Here is a 14,629-nt window from a genome sequence, read left to right on the forward strand (position 1 = left end):
ATGGTACAGGAAGGCCGGAGCTCCTTAAATGTGGATATGAGATTTATTATGCTTCGCGGAAGTTCTGGCTCTATTCATAACGGCGTATTCGAGCGTTGAATAATTTTCCTATGTCGAGGATTTGACCAGATTAGAATAGTTTTCAAGCTCCGTGAAGACCTGTAGTTATATGTTCACCTTAGATTGTACTTAAGTTAATACTACATTACTAATCAAATTAAAACCATTGTTTAGGTTCGATTACATGGCAATTTCGGACCAAATACAAAAGTAATGCCATCTAGTGAAGATCGAGCCCAGGGCGAAGTTCTTAGTTACAAGAAGCGGTTCGATTGAAAAATGGGGAGGCAAGTATATAATATTAATGTAACATGAATTGCCTTTCTTATTTGGGTTAGTCTAAACAGTTCCTTACAGGTTGATGACAAATATGATATTCTCTCGACAACAAAGATAACCGAGTCCACGGATGGTTAATAGGAAAATGGAGTCGGGTTTTGGATAATCACACCAAGTAACGAGTTTCGAAATGGTGGACCTATAAAACGAGACCTCACCTCCCATTGTGGCCCTTCGCCGCTATCTGTGAGCCTAAGTATAGTCCAATTAAAAGAAAATACAAATAAATTTTTTTTACAATTGTATTTTTTTTAATATTTTTTTTATAGATGTTTGTAAGCACTCATTATATTGGGATACCTCAAGCCATGCACTTCAAAAACAATGAACCATGGAAAAAGGTTTTTGGTCCTGTTTCACCTACCTGTAACTCGTATCCACAAACTCATCATTGTGGGTGGATGCAAAGAAACAGGTAGTTTTTTTTTTTTTTTTTCAATATCGTTTCCATTTGCTTTATTAAATTTTAATTTTTTTAATTATTATATAAATTGTATCGGTTCAGATGAAAAAAGAAACTAGCCGCTTGGCCTTATAATTTCCCCACTTCTTCCACCGGATTTCGCTGTCTCCAAAAGACGAGGGTCGGTATCGGGGCGATTAGTCGCTCCAAAATGGGTAAGTGTAGCCATATTGAATATAATTACCTTCACATGAAAGATTGAACTTTTCTTAAATATATAAATATTTATGTTCAATTATTATTATCAGACCAAAAACTATACAGCCTGCATCAGCTCATGTGGGATTGGCTGAACCAGGGGATGCAGGTTCATGGCAGTATGAGAGCAAGGTCTTGTAAATTTTTTGTTTTTTTACATAAACTATAATTTATTATATTTGTTAAAAAAAGTATTTTTTTCTTGCAGTTGTATCAGTTTTGGACTGAATGAGGAGATGTTCAAGGAATTTTATTATTGAAGGTGTTAGGCCTGGAAGAAATTACCCACCTTGTTTGCTTGGGTCCCTGGATTTATGGGGATTATAAATATGAGCCCTATTGTTACAATTTCAACCTGGATAATAATAATATGTTTTGCGATTTATCGTCTTTGGAAGGTGGTCTGATTAACTTATATGTTTAAATGTAGGATCAAATACTTTATTAAACAACCTTTCGTATGCGCCCCAAGTACAGGAAATACTCTAGGGGAGATAGGTTATCCTGATCGAACTGCTTCGGAGTTATGTACCAGAACCTAATCCACGTTATTATAACAAATTGTCTGATAATCCCTTAGATAGGTGAAAAACTATTTTTTTTCTTTTTTTTCAAATCTATAAAGAATTATTTAAGGAGGGCTATTATATATCTAGATTATACTTAGTATTAATGTATTTATTAATTTTCTTGTCGCAGATATAGACAATATGGACTATGGTCTCGCTATAGCGAGATATATCCGCGTGAAGATCTTGTATATACGGTTGGAACGAGTAACTACTCAAATGACTGGTTCTTTGCCCATGTCACTAGGTGCAATAATTTGTAATGAATTAAATTAGCTACAATTAGATAGCATCTATACTGCCTAACATTATTATTTTTATTTCTTTTGTGTACATAGAAATTCACCACCGGGAAGCGATGTTTTTGTAAGTACTACGTGGAAAATCGTATTTGGTCTAAAAATAGTCGAGAAGGAAAAGAACTACACTCTCCGATTGGCAATTGCGGGAGCGGGAGCCACTAAAACTGAGCTGCAAGTGCGAGTGAATAACAATGGAAGTGCGCCATTATTTACAACGGGTCTAATTGGAGGAGAGAATTTGATTGCAAGACATGGTATTCATGGACTGTATCGTCTTTACAATGTTTTGTTTGGGGGTAAAGAACTTTTAGTGGGAAAAAATGTGATATATTTAAGCAATCTAGCGGAGAAAGTCCATTTAGAGGGATTATGTATGATTATATTCGCCTAGAAGGTCCTTCATTTAAATGACCAATATATAATCATCACCAAGGATCTTTAAGGTTCATAAATGATTGTAATACTGAATTTACATATTTTAATAAATGATGAAATTAGTTTATTAATCCAATTTTATTTTTATTTTAATAGCTTATTCATTTGTGCTTTGTTTTCACAAATATGTTTGTCACCCTTTTTTTATTTAAAAAAATGAGACATTCTTTTAATACTCAAAACAAAAAAATATGTTTTCAATAAAATGGCTACACATGTCCAATTAAACCAAGTGGTTCAATGTAAAGAAGGTAGAAGTGTCAATCGAGAGAGTTATCTACGAGGGACAAGCCAAAACAAGCATAAGAGGGAAGAGATGAACGACAAGGAACGAAGCTCAACGACGACTTAGATTTATTTTTATGTTTTTTCTTTTCTTTCCTCTATGAGAAGACTACTATTTCAAGAGTTGTTTTTATCTGAATGTGAAATGAGGAACCGAAAATAAGATTTAACAAAGTAAACGTAGCTGGCTCAATTAAGAGCTGCCACCTAATTTACTCTTTAGAGATTAGAAAATAATTTTTTTTATATAAATTCGTTTGAAGGTTCGGTGTTTGGTGACGTGTGAAAAATGTTTTTGGCGCTATAGCCCACGCGCCAATCCAAATGGACAGTCTCTACTACGGAAAAATTGACTTTTGAAACGTAAAATTATTACACTTCAAAGTGAATCTAAACCTAAGATTTTTTCAAAGATTATAGCCAAGTCTAAGGGAATATGACCGCTCAGTTTCTAAACATTCGTCTAGGGTACACAATAATAAACGGGACTAATACAAGCATTAAATGTGTTACCTGTTGGAATAAGGTAAAAACGAGGTATAAATCTGTAATTATTTAAAATTCGAAAGTTAATGCATGATAATGCACAAATTATAAAAATTCTTTAAAAATTTTTGTCATAATTTTTTAAGTTATGGAACTTAAGTTATAAATTCCCAAATTTCGAAAAAATTGAGAAAGTATTTCAAATGTGTCATAAAATTGTGAAATTAATTGTTTAAGTTAAGAAAAATATTATAAACTGCTTTCTATTTTTTTGTTTAAAAAAATATTTTTTTAAAAATATCTTAAAAACCTAAAATGCCATTTAAAACTATTTAATTCATTTTTTATTTTATCGTTTATTTTCTTTTCAAAGCCTTCAAGTTTTGAAACTATTTTCTTTTCTTTTATTAAAGATGAAATATTCTTATTCAATTTATGGGTTTTAGTTCGACTTTTTGATGAGCAGAGGTATAGTGTAAGGCAGCAAATGAATCAAGTTGTCCGTGAACCGCTCACGAGTCGCTTAGTCAAATTTCGATTTGCGTTTGATTTTGATCAAGTTCGAGTCAAGCTCGAACTGACTCGTTCAATATTCGAGTCGAGCTCGAGCTCAAATAATACTTACTCGATTACTTGTCGAGTTTTTTCAAGCTGATAATAAATAATATATATATTTATTTTAATATTAAACCCTAAAATTTAAAATAAATATTTTTTCTTCACAAATATTTGAAAATTTAATTTTAGTTCAAGTTTTTTGAGTCGAGCCGAGCTTACAGGTAAATTAGTCGAGTCGAGCTCGAACTCAAATTTATAAACTCGTTTGAGCTCGAGTTCAAGTCGAACTAAAAAAATACTTAAACAGCTCAAACTCAAACTGGCTTGAGCTCAGTTTGACTCGTTTGCAGCCCTAATCTCAACCAACACATACGTATTTTTTATTCATTTTCTTTTGTTGTTTATATTTTTCATGTTTTTTATTTTTCAAAGCCTATAAGTTTTGAAACTATCTTTTCTTTGATTGAAGATGGAATATTCTTTCTAAATTTGTGACTTTTAGTTCGACTGTTTGATGAGTAGTGATGTAGTGATTTTCGCCGAAGGTCCCTAGTTTGATCTTGGGCTGTATCATTGAAGATGTCAATTGATTATTTAGTCAATAAAATTGTATTTATAAGATGGAAACCACACTCTTTGTAAATTATTTTAGTGAAATGCCCTTAGTATTATACTAGAGATTTTCTCTTTTTTCACACTTTAAATTATTTTAGTGAAATGCCCTTAGTATTATACTAGAGGTTTTCTCTTTTTTCACACGGTTCTTCACAAACATGTTTTACAAGCGACAGTTGTGGATTTTTGTTAGAATTTTATTTATAAGAAATGTTCTTGCAAATTATTTATTGAGTGTCCTTAATAAAAGGGGATCTATTATTATTTTGAACTACCCCTAATATTAAACTTTATTTGGACATTTTACAACTTTTTATATTAACTGATTTAAACAATTTCTCTTTCTGGGAATTTGAATAAAACATTAACTCTTTTAATAATACATTATATTATAGATTCAAAATATGTTAAGACTTTTGTTTTGTACATTATTCTCAATATTATTTTTGGAACGTATAAAAAATAACTGATTTTTTTTCGATTTTCAAGATATTGGTTATAAATTTATCTCGCGTATAAAACAATTATCCAAAATTTTAAATATCGAAAAAGTTGGGTCAAAGAGTCAAAGCTTTGATGGTGTCTATATATATATTTAGTTTCTTACCTCAAGCCACGACTTTTGAAAGCTCACTTTATTAAAAATGTTTTTAGAGAGTTTTCAATACTTTTGGCTTTTATTATGTTTTATTTGTCTCAGAGTATATAGGATAAAAATCAGCTCATTTAGTTTTTTTTAATAATCAAGATTATCGTCTAAGTAGCAATAATCAGCTCATTTAGTTTTTATCATTTATTGCTCAACATCGTTGAGACTTTTGGCTTCTTGGTATATTTGATGGAATCAATACATTTATGTTTTACACGTAACAATGAAGATTAGAGAATAAGTGAGTAATAAATGTTGATTTCAATATCTTAACTAGGGTTGTAAATGAGTCAAGTTGCTCGTTAATCGCCCACGAGCCGCTCGGTCAAAGCTTGATTTGAGTTTGATTTTGATCAAGTTTGAGTCGAGCTGACTCGTTTAATAATATTCAAGTCGAGCTCGAGTTGAAATAATACTTGCTCGATTGCTTGTTGAGTTTTTTTTAGCCTAATAATATATAATATATATTTTTTATTTTAATATTTAAACCTAAAATTTAAAATAAATATTTTTTCTTTACAAATATATGAAAATTTAATTTTAGTTCAAGTTTTTGAGTCGAGTCGAGCCAAGCTTTTAGGTAAATAGTCGAGTCGAGCTCGAGCTCAAATTTATAAAATCGTTCGAGCTCGAGTTTGTCGGGCTAAAAATACTTAAATGAGTAGACCTCGAGTTCAAACTCGCTTGAGCTCAGTTTGATTCGTTTGCAGCCTATCTCAACCAACACATACGTATTTTCTTATTCATTTTTTTCTTTTGATTTTATATTTTTCATGTTTTTTTTTCAAAACCTATGAGTTTTGAAACTATCTTTTCTTTTCTTTGATTGAAGATGAAAATTTAGGGCTGTGCAAAAAAACCGAAAAATTTATAACCAAACTGAACTGATAGCTTACCGGTTTAATTTTACAGGTTTATTGGTTAACCGGTTTTAACGGTTTCGGTCAACTGGTTTTAACCGGTTAAACGGTTTGGTTCGGTTTTAGTTGAACTATTTTTCTAGCGGTTTAACCGGTAAACCGGTAATAATTTAATCATATATATTTATATTAGTTATTTTGTAAATATTAGATATATTATAAATAACATTTAATAATATATATATATATTAGTTTTATTTTTAATTTTAAATAATAATTTGTATAGAATTGTTTAAAAAAATTTAGTTTATATGGATATTAGTTATAAAATGGATACTTTTGAAATATATTATATTGTCAAAAGAATATAATATATTATAATAAATATTATATTATAACAATAATATAATTTTTTATAATATAGATAAAAAAATAGAGAATAGCAAAAATTATTGTGTAAATAAGGATTTTGAAAAAAAAGTTATTTAATAAGTTTAATAATTAATTAAAAAAATTGAATTATCGATTCACGGTTAAACCGATTAACCGACCGGAACGGACCGAAACCAATGGTTCTAAACCGGTAAAAACGATACCAATAATGGTCGATTAACCGGTTTGTAAAATAAGAGATAATATCGGACTTAACCGGAACCGTTTAACCGATTAACTGACCAATTGAACACCCCTAGATGGAATATTCTTTCTAAATTTGTATTTTTTTAGTTTGACTGTTTTATTAGCAGTGATGTAGTGATTTTTATAATATGGTGTAATGGTTATCACGCAGAAGGTTCTGAGTTAAAATTTTTGTGCAGCATTTATTAAAGACATCAATCAATGATTTAATTAATTACATTAAAAATATAAGATGGACAACACTTACTTTTTGTAAATTATTTTACGAAAAATCACATAGCTCTCTAGGACTCTATAACAGAGGTTTTTCTCTTTGTTCAAACGGTTCTTCACAAACCATGTGTTAACAAGCGATAATTTGTGGGTTTTTTGTTAGAATTTTATTATGAGAAATGATATTTCTAGTAAATTACCGGGGTGTCCTTATAAGAGGGGATCTATTATTTTTTTGAAATAACTTAATATCAAGACTTTATTTGAAAAGATGATTTTCAACTTTTTATATTAGCTGATTTAATCAATTTTTTCTAGAAATTAAAATAAAACGATTAATTCTTTTAATAATACATTATATTTTAAATTCAAAACATTTTAAGAGCTTTATTTTGGACCATTATTCTCATTATTCTTTTTGGACTGTATAAAAAATAACAGAGTTTTTTTCCCGATTTTCAAAATATTGATTATAAATTTGATTTCCGCGTATAAACATTATCCAAAATTTTAAATCTCGGAAAATTTGGGTCAAAGAGTCAAAGCTTTGATGGTATCAATATATTTTTGGTTTCTTACCTTAAGACACGACTTTTGAAAAGTTCGCTTTTCTAAAAATGTTTTTAGAGAGTTTTCTAGACTTTTGGCTTTGAATTAGGTTTTATTTGTCTCCGGTATATTGATAAATCGGCTCATTAATATTTTTCATTAGTAATATGAATTATAGTTAAGTAGCAATAAATGGTAATTTCAATATCTCAACAACATTGAGTCTTTTGACTTCTTGGTATATTTGATAGAATCAATACATTATGTTCTTGCACGTAACAATGAAGATTAGAGTATAAGTGAGTAATAAATGTTGATTTAAATATCTCAATTAGGCTGCAAATAAATCAAGTTGCTCGTGAACAACTCGTGAGCCGCTCGGTCAAAGCTCGACTTAAGTTTGATTTTAGACCAAGTTCGAATCGAGCTAGAGCTGACCTCGTTTAAATAATATCCAATTCGACTCGAGCTCAAATAATACTTGCTCGACTACATGCCGAGTTTTTTCGAACCTAATAATAAATAATATATATATATTTTTATTTTAAGTATTAAAACCTAAAATTTAAAATAAATATTTTTTCTTTACAAATATTTGAAAATTTAATTTTAGTTCAAGTTTTTTGAGGTCGAGTTGATCTCGAGCTCAATTTGTAAAAATCGTTCAAGCTCGAGTTCGAGTCGAGTTAAAAAAAATTAAACTAGTCGCGCTCGAGCTCAAGCTGGCTTGACGCTCGGCTTGACTCGTTGCAGCCTAATCTCACCACCACATATGTGTTTTTTATTCATTTTCTTTTTTTTTGTTGTTAATATTTTACATGTTTTTGTTTTCAAAGCCTATGAGTTTAGAAATTATCTTTTCTTTTTTTCTTTAATTAAAGATAGGACTATCCTTTCTAATTTGGACTTTTAGTTTGAATGTTTGATGAGTAGTGATGTAGTGATTTTTCATAAGGTGTTGTGGTGTAGTGGTGTTAGCACGTCTGCTTTACACGTAGAAGGTTCCAGTTCATGATATCAATAAATGATTTAGTGAATAAATAGAATTTATTAAATGTAAACACACTTTTTAAATTAATTTTAGAAAAATGCTCATAGTATTATACTAGAGGTTTTATCTTTTTTTCACATGGTTCATCAAAATCATGTTTTACAAGCGATAATTGTGGGTTTTTGTTAGAATGTTATTTATGAGAAATGTCGTAAGGTTATTTACTGTAGTGTCCTTAATAAAGCGAATCTATTATTTATTGAATTACCCCAAAATCAAGACTTTATTTTGAAAACGAGATTTTTTTGCAACTGTTTTATATTAGCTTATTAATCAATTTTTTCTGGGAATTTGAATAAAACATTAATTATTTTATTAATACATTATATTTAGATTCAAAACATTTAAGAGCGTTGTTTTGAACATTATTCTCATATTTTTTTGAATGGTATAAAAAATAACCGAGTTTTTTCTACAATTTTCTAGATATAAGTTATAAATTTGATTTTGCGTATTAACGATTATCTAAAATTTTAAATCTCAAAAAAGTTGAGTCAAGAGTCAAAGCTTTGATGGTGTCGATATATTGTAGATTTCTTACATGAAGCCACGACTTGTGAAAGTTCACTTTGCTATAAATGTTTTTAGGAGAGTTTTCAAGACTTTTGGCTTTAAATTAGGTTTTATGTGTCTCTGAGTATATTTGATAAAATTTTGTTCAGTTTAGTATTTTTTATTTAGGTGATTCAAAATTATGGTTGTAAGTAGCAATAAGGTAATTTAAAATAGCTATAATCTTTGTGTGTGTTTTGTTTCTTGGTATATTTAATAGAACTAGTATTTATTCCGTGCATTTGCACGAGTAATAATATAAAAAAACCGTGAAAAAAATATTACTCTAAAATTTTTATGGGCGGGTCAACCAACAATCCGACTCAAATATCCATTTACTATCACATATATTCAAATTAACCACAGCTCTCGACCGGCAATTCAGACACTTTAAAAATTAAGCATAATTATATATATATATATATATATATTAGTAGTTAAAAAGTTGAACTTATATTGTTAAAATGTCACGCGGTTTAGTCAATTTTAAGGTTGAATTTAAAAAATAAAGTGTTATTAGCCTAGTTGGTTAAAAAGATTGTACTTGTTTTGTTAGGTTGCAAGTTCGAAACCATACTTATAGTATTTTTAATTTATTTTTAACTGTTTTAAGTTTATGGACGGGTCTAACTCACAATCCGACCTAAATATCCATTTACTCTCACATATATCCAAATTAACCACAGGTCTCGACCCGACAATCCAGACACTTTAAAAATTAAGCATCATTATATATATAGAGATTAGTTAATTAAAAAGTTGAACTTATATTGTTAAAATATGACGCGTTTATCAATTTTGGGTTGAATTGATAATATATAGTGTTATTAGCTTAGTTGGTTAAAAGGTTGTACTTATTTTTGTAGGTTGCAACTTCGAACCATATCTATAGCATTTTTAATTTTATTTTTAACAGTTTTAAGTTTATGGGCGGGGTCAACCCAAATCCGACCAAAATATCCATTTACTCTCACATATATCCAATATAACCACAGCTCTTGACCCGGTAATCCGGACACTTTAAAATTAAGCATCATTATATATATATATATATATATATATATATAGATAGTTATTAGATAAAAAGTTGAACTTATATTGTTAAAATGTCACGCGTTTATCAAAATTTGGGTTGAATATAAAGTGTTATTAGCCTAGTTGGTTAAAAGGTCTGTATTTGTTTTGTTAGGTTGTAAGTTCGAACCATACCTATAGCATTTTAAATTTTATTTTTAACAGTTTTAAGTTTATGGGCGGGTCAACCCACAATCCGACCCAAATATCCATTTACTCTCACATATATCCCAAATTAACCACAACTCTTGACCCGATAATCCAGACACTTTAAAAATTAAGCATCATTATATATATATACTATTAGTTTAGATAAAAAGTTGAACTTATATTGTTAAAATGTCACACGTTTATCAAATTTTGGGTTGAATTTTAAAATATAAAGTGATATTAGCCTAGTTGGTTAAAATGTTGTACTTGTTATGTTAGGTTGCAAGTTTGAACTATACCTATAACATTTATAATTTTATGTTTTTAACCGTTTAAGTTTATGGGCGAGTCAACCCACCAATCCGACCCAAATATCCATTTACTCTCACATATATCTAAAATTAATCACAACTCTCGACCCGGATCCAAATTAACACACAGCTCTCGCCCTGCAATCCGGACACTTTAAAAATTAAGCATCATTATATATAATATATATAGATTAGTTAGTTAAAAAGTTGAACTTATATTGTTAAATGTCACGCGTTTATCAAAATTTGGGTTGAATTTAAAATATAAATTGTTATTAGTTTAGTTGGTTAAAAGGATGTATTTGTTTTGTTAGGTTGCAAGTTCGAACCATACCAATAGCATTTTTAATTTTATTTTTAACCGTTTTAAGTTTATGGGCGGGTCAACCAACAATCCGACTCAAGTATCTATTTACTCTTACATATATCCAAATTAACCACAGTTCTCGACAACGGAAATCCGGACACTTTAAAAATTAAGCATCATTATATATATATATATATATATAGATTAGTTAGTTAAAAAGTTAAACTACTATTATTAAATGTCACGCATATATCAAATTTGGGTTAAATTTTAAAGTATAAAGTGTTATTAGTCTAGTTGGTTAAAACGTTACAATTATTTTGTTAGGTTGCAAGTTCGAACCATACCTATAGCATTTTTAATTTTATTTTTAACCGTTTTAAGTTTATGGGCGATCAACAACATTCAACCCAAGTATCCATTTGCTCTCACATATATCCAAATTAACATATCTCTGGACCCGACAATCGAACACTTTAAAATTTAAGCATCATTATAGATATATATATATTAGTTAGATAAAAGTTGAACTTATATTGATAAAATGGTCACGCGTTTATCAAATTCTGGGTTAAATTTAAATATAAAGTGTTATTAGCCTAGTTGGTTAAAGGTTGTACTTGTTTGTTAGGGTTGCAGTTCAAACCATAACTTATAGCATTTTTAATTTTATTTTTAACTGTTTTAAATTTATGGGCGGGTCATCCCACAATCCGACTCAAGTATCAATTTACTCTCACATATATCCAAATGACCACAACTCTCGACCCCGGCAATCCGGACACTTTAAAATTAAGCCTCATTATATAATATATATAGATTTATTAGGTTGCAAGTTCGAACACATACCTATAGCATTTTTAATTTTATTTTTAACAGTTTTAAGTGTATGGGCGGGTTCAACCCACAATCCGACCCAATATCCATTTACTCTCACATATATCCAAATTAACCCACCGCTCTTTAATCCGGTAATCCGGACACTTTAAAAATTAAGCTCATATATATATATATAGATTAGTTAGATAAAAAGTTGTAAACTTATATTGTTAAAGTCACGCGTTTATCAAATTTTGTAGGTTGAATATAAAGTGTTATTAGCCTAGTTGGTTAAAAGGTTGTACTTGTTTGTTAGGTTGTAAGTTCGAACATACCTATAGCATTTTAAATTTATTTTTAACAGTTTTAAGTTTATGGGCGGGTCAAACCCACAATCCGACCCAAATATCCATTACTCTCACATATATCCAAATATGAACCACAACTCTGAACCGGTAATCCGGACACTCAAAATTAAGCATCATTATATAATATAGATTAGTTAGATAAAAAGTTGAAAACTTATATTGTTAAAATGTCACCACGGTTATCAAATTTTGGGTTAATTTAAAATATAAAGTGATATTAGCCTTGTTGGTTAAAAGGTTGTACTTGTTATGTTAGGTTGCAAGTTGAACCCTACCTATAGCATTTTTATTTTATTTTTACCCGTTTAAGTTTATGGGCGGGTCAACCTACAATCCGACCCAAGTATCCATTACTACTCACATATATCCAAATTAAACCACAGCTCTCGACCCAGATCCAAATTAACCACAGCTCTCGACCCGGCAATCGGACACTTTAAAATAAGCATCACTATATTATATATAGATTAGTAGTTAAAAAGTTGAACTTAATGGTTAAAATGTCACGCGTTTCTTCAAAATTTGGGTTGAATTTAAAATATAAATTGTTATTAGCCTAGTGGTTAAAAGGTTTATACTTGTTTTGTAGAGTTGCAAGTTCGAACCATACCTAATAACATTTTTAATTTTATTTTTAAACCGTTTTAAGTTATGGCGGGTCAACCATAATTCGACCCAAGTATCCATTTACTCTCACCTATATCCAAATTAACCACAGTTCTCGACCACGGCAATCCGGACACTTTAAAACTAAGCATCATTATATATATATATATATAGATTAGTTAGTTAAAAAGTTGAACTTATATTGTTAAAATGTCACGTGTTTATCAAATTTTAGGTTGAATATAAGTGTTATTAGCCTAGTTGGTTAAAAGGTTGTACTTGTTTTGTTAGGTTGTAAGTTTGAACCATACCTATAACATTTTTAATTTTATTTTTAACCGTTTTAAGTTTATGGGCGGGTCAACCCATAATTCGACCCAAGTATCCATTTTACTCTCACATATATCCAAATTAACCACAGTTCTCGACCCGACAATCCGGACACTTTAAAAATTAAGCATCATTATATATATATATATTAGTTAGTTAAAAAGTTGAACTTATATTGTTAAAATGTCACGCGTTTATCAAATTTTGGGTTGAATATAAAGTGTTATTAGACTAGTTGATTAAAAGGTTGTACTTGTTTTGTTAGGTTGCAAGTTCGAACCATACCTATAGCTTTTTTTAATTTTATTTTTAACCGTTTTAAGTTTATGGGCGGATCAACCCACAATCCGACCCAATTATCTATTTACTCTCACATATATCCAAATTAACCACAGCTCTTGACTCGGCAATCCAGACACTTTAAAATTAAGTATCATTATATATATATATATATTAGTTAGTTAAAAAGTTGAACTTATATTGTTAAAATGTCACGCGATTATCAAATTTTGGGTTGAATTTAAAATATAAAGTGTTTTTAGCCTAGTTGGTTAAAAGGTTGTACTTGTTTTTGTTAGGTTGCAAGTTTGAACCATACCTATAGCATTTTTAATTTTATTTTTAACAGTTTTAGTTTATGGGCGGGTCAACCCACAATCCGACCCAAGTATCCATTACTCTCACATATATCCAAATTAACCACAGCTCTCGACCCGGCAATCCGGATACTTTAAAAATTAAACATAATTATATATATATATAGATTAGTTAGTTAAAATTTGAACTTATATTGTTAAAATATCACGCGTTTATCAAATTTTGGATAGAATTTGAAATATAAAGTGTTCTTTACAAATATTTGAAATTTTAGTTTTATTTCAAGTTTTCGAGTCGAGCCGAGCTTATAGGTAAATAGTCGAGTCGAGCTCCAGCTTAAATTTAAAATCGTTTGAGTTGAGCTCAAGCTCAAATTGGCTTGAGTTTGGCTTGACACATTTGCATCCCTAATCTAAACCAACACATACCTATTTTTTTATTCATTTTCTTTTTTGTTGTTTATATTTTTCATGTTTTTGTTTTCAAAGCCTATAGTTTTGAAATTATATTTCTTTTCTTTGATTGAAGATGAAATATTCTTTCTAAATTTTTGACTTTCAATTCAACTGTTTGATGAGTAATGATGTAATGATTTTCATAATGTGGTGCAGTGGTTATCACATCTGCTTTACACGCAGATCCCCCACATCTGCTTTACACGCAGATCCCCAGTGATAGATCTGGGGCAGTATCACTGAAGATATAATCAATGTTTAGTCAATAAAATAGAATTTATAAGATGACAAACAAAATTTTTTGTAAATTATTTTAGAAAAATGTCCTTAGCATTAGCATTATACTAGAGGTTTTTCTCTTTTTTCACATGGTTCATCACAAACATGTTTTACAAGCGACAATTGTGGGTTTTTTTAGAATTTTATTTATTTGAAATATCTCATAATATTTTTCATAAATTATTTATTGGAGTGTCCTTAATAGAAGGGGTTATATAATTTTTTTTAATTACCCTAATATCAAGACTTTATTTTGAAAAGATGATTTTGCAACTTTTTATATTATCTTATTTAATCAATTTTTTTCTGGGAATTTGAATAAAACATTAATTCTTTTAATAATATATTATATTTTAAGAGCTTTTTTTTTTACATTATTCTCATTATTTTTTTTGATTGTATAAGAAATAACCTAGTCTTTTTCTCTGATTTTTAACATATTAATTATAAATTTGATCTTGTATAAACGATTATCTAAAATTTTAAATCTCGGAAAAGTTGGGTCAAAGA

General features: G+C 29.3%; 1 pseudogene; it reads left to right on the top strand.

Annotated features, from left to right (window-relative positions):
* On the top strand, nt 1–14,091 carry LOC124919723 (annotated as a pseudogene).
* Nucleotides 14,092–14,629: the final 538 nt, after the last annotated feature.

Source organism: Impatiens glandulifera, chromosome 1 (assembly GCF_907164915.1).
Source record: "Impatiens glandulifera chromosome 1, dImpGla2.1, whole genome shotgun sequence".
Classification (NCBI taxonomy): Eukaryota; Viridiplantae; Streptophyta; class Magnoliopsida; order Ericales; family Balsaminaceae; genus Impatiens; species Impatiens glandulifera.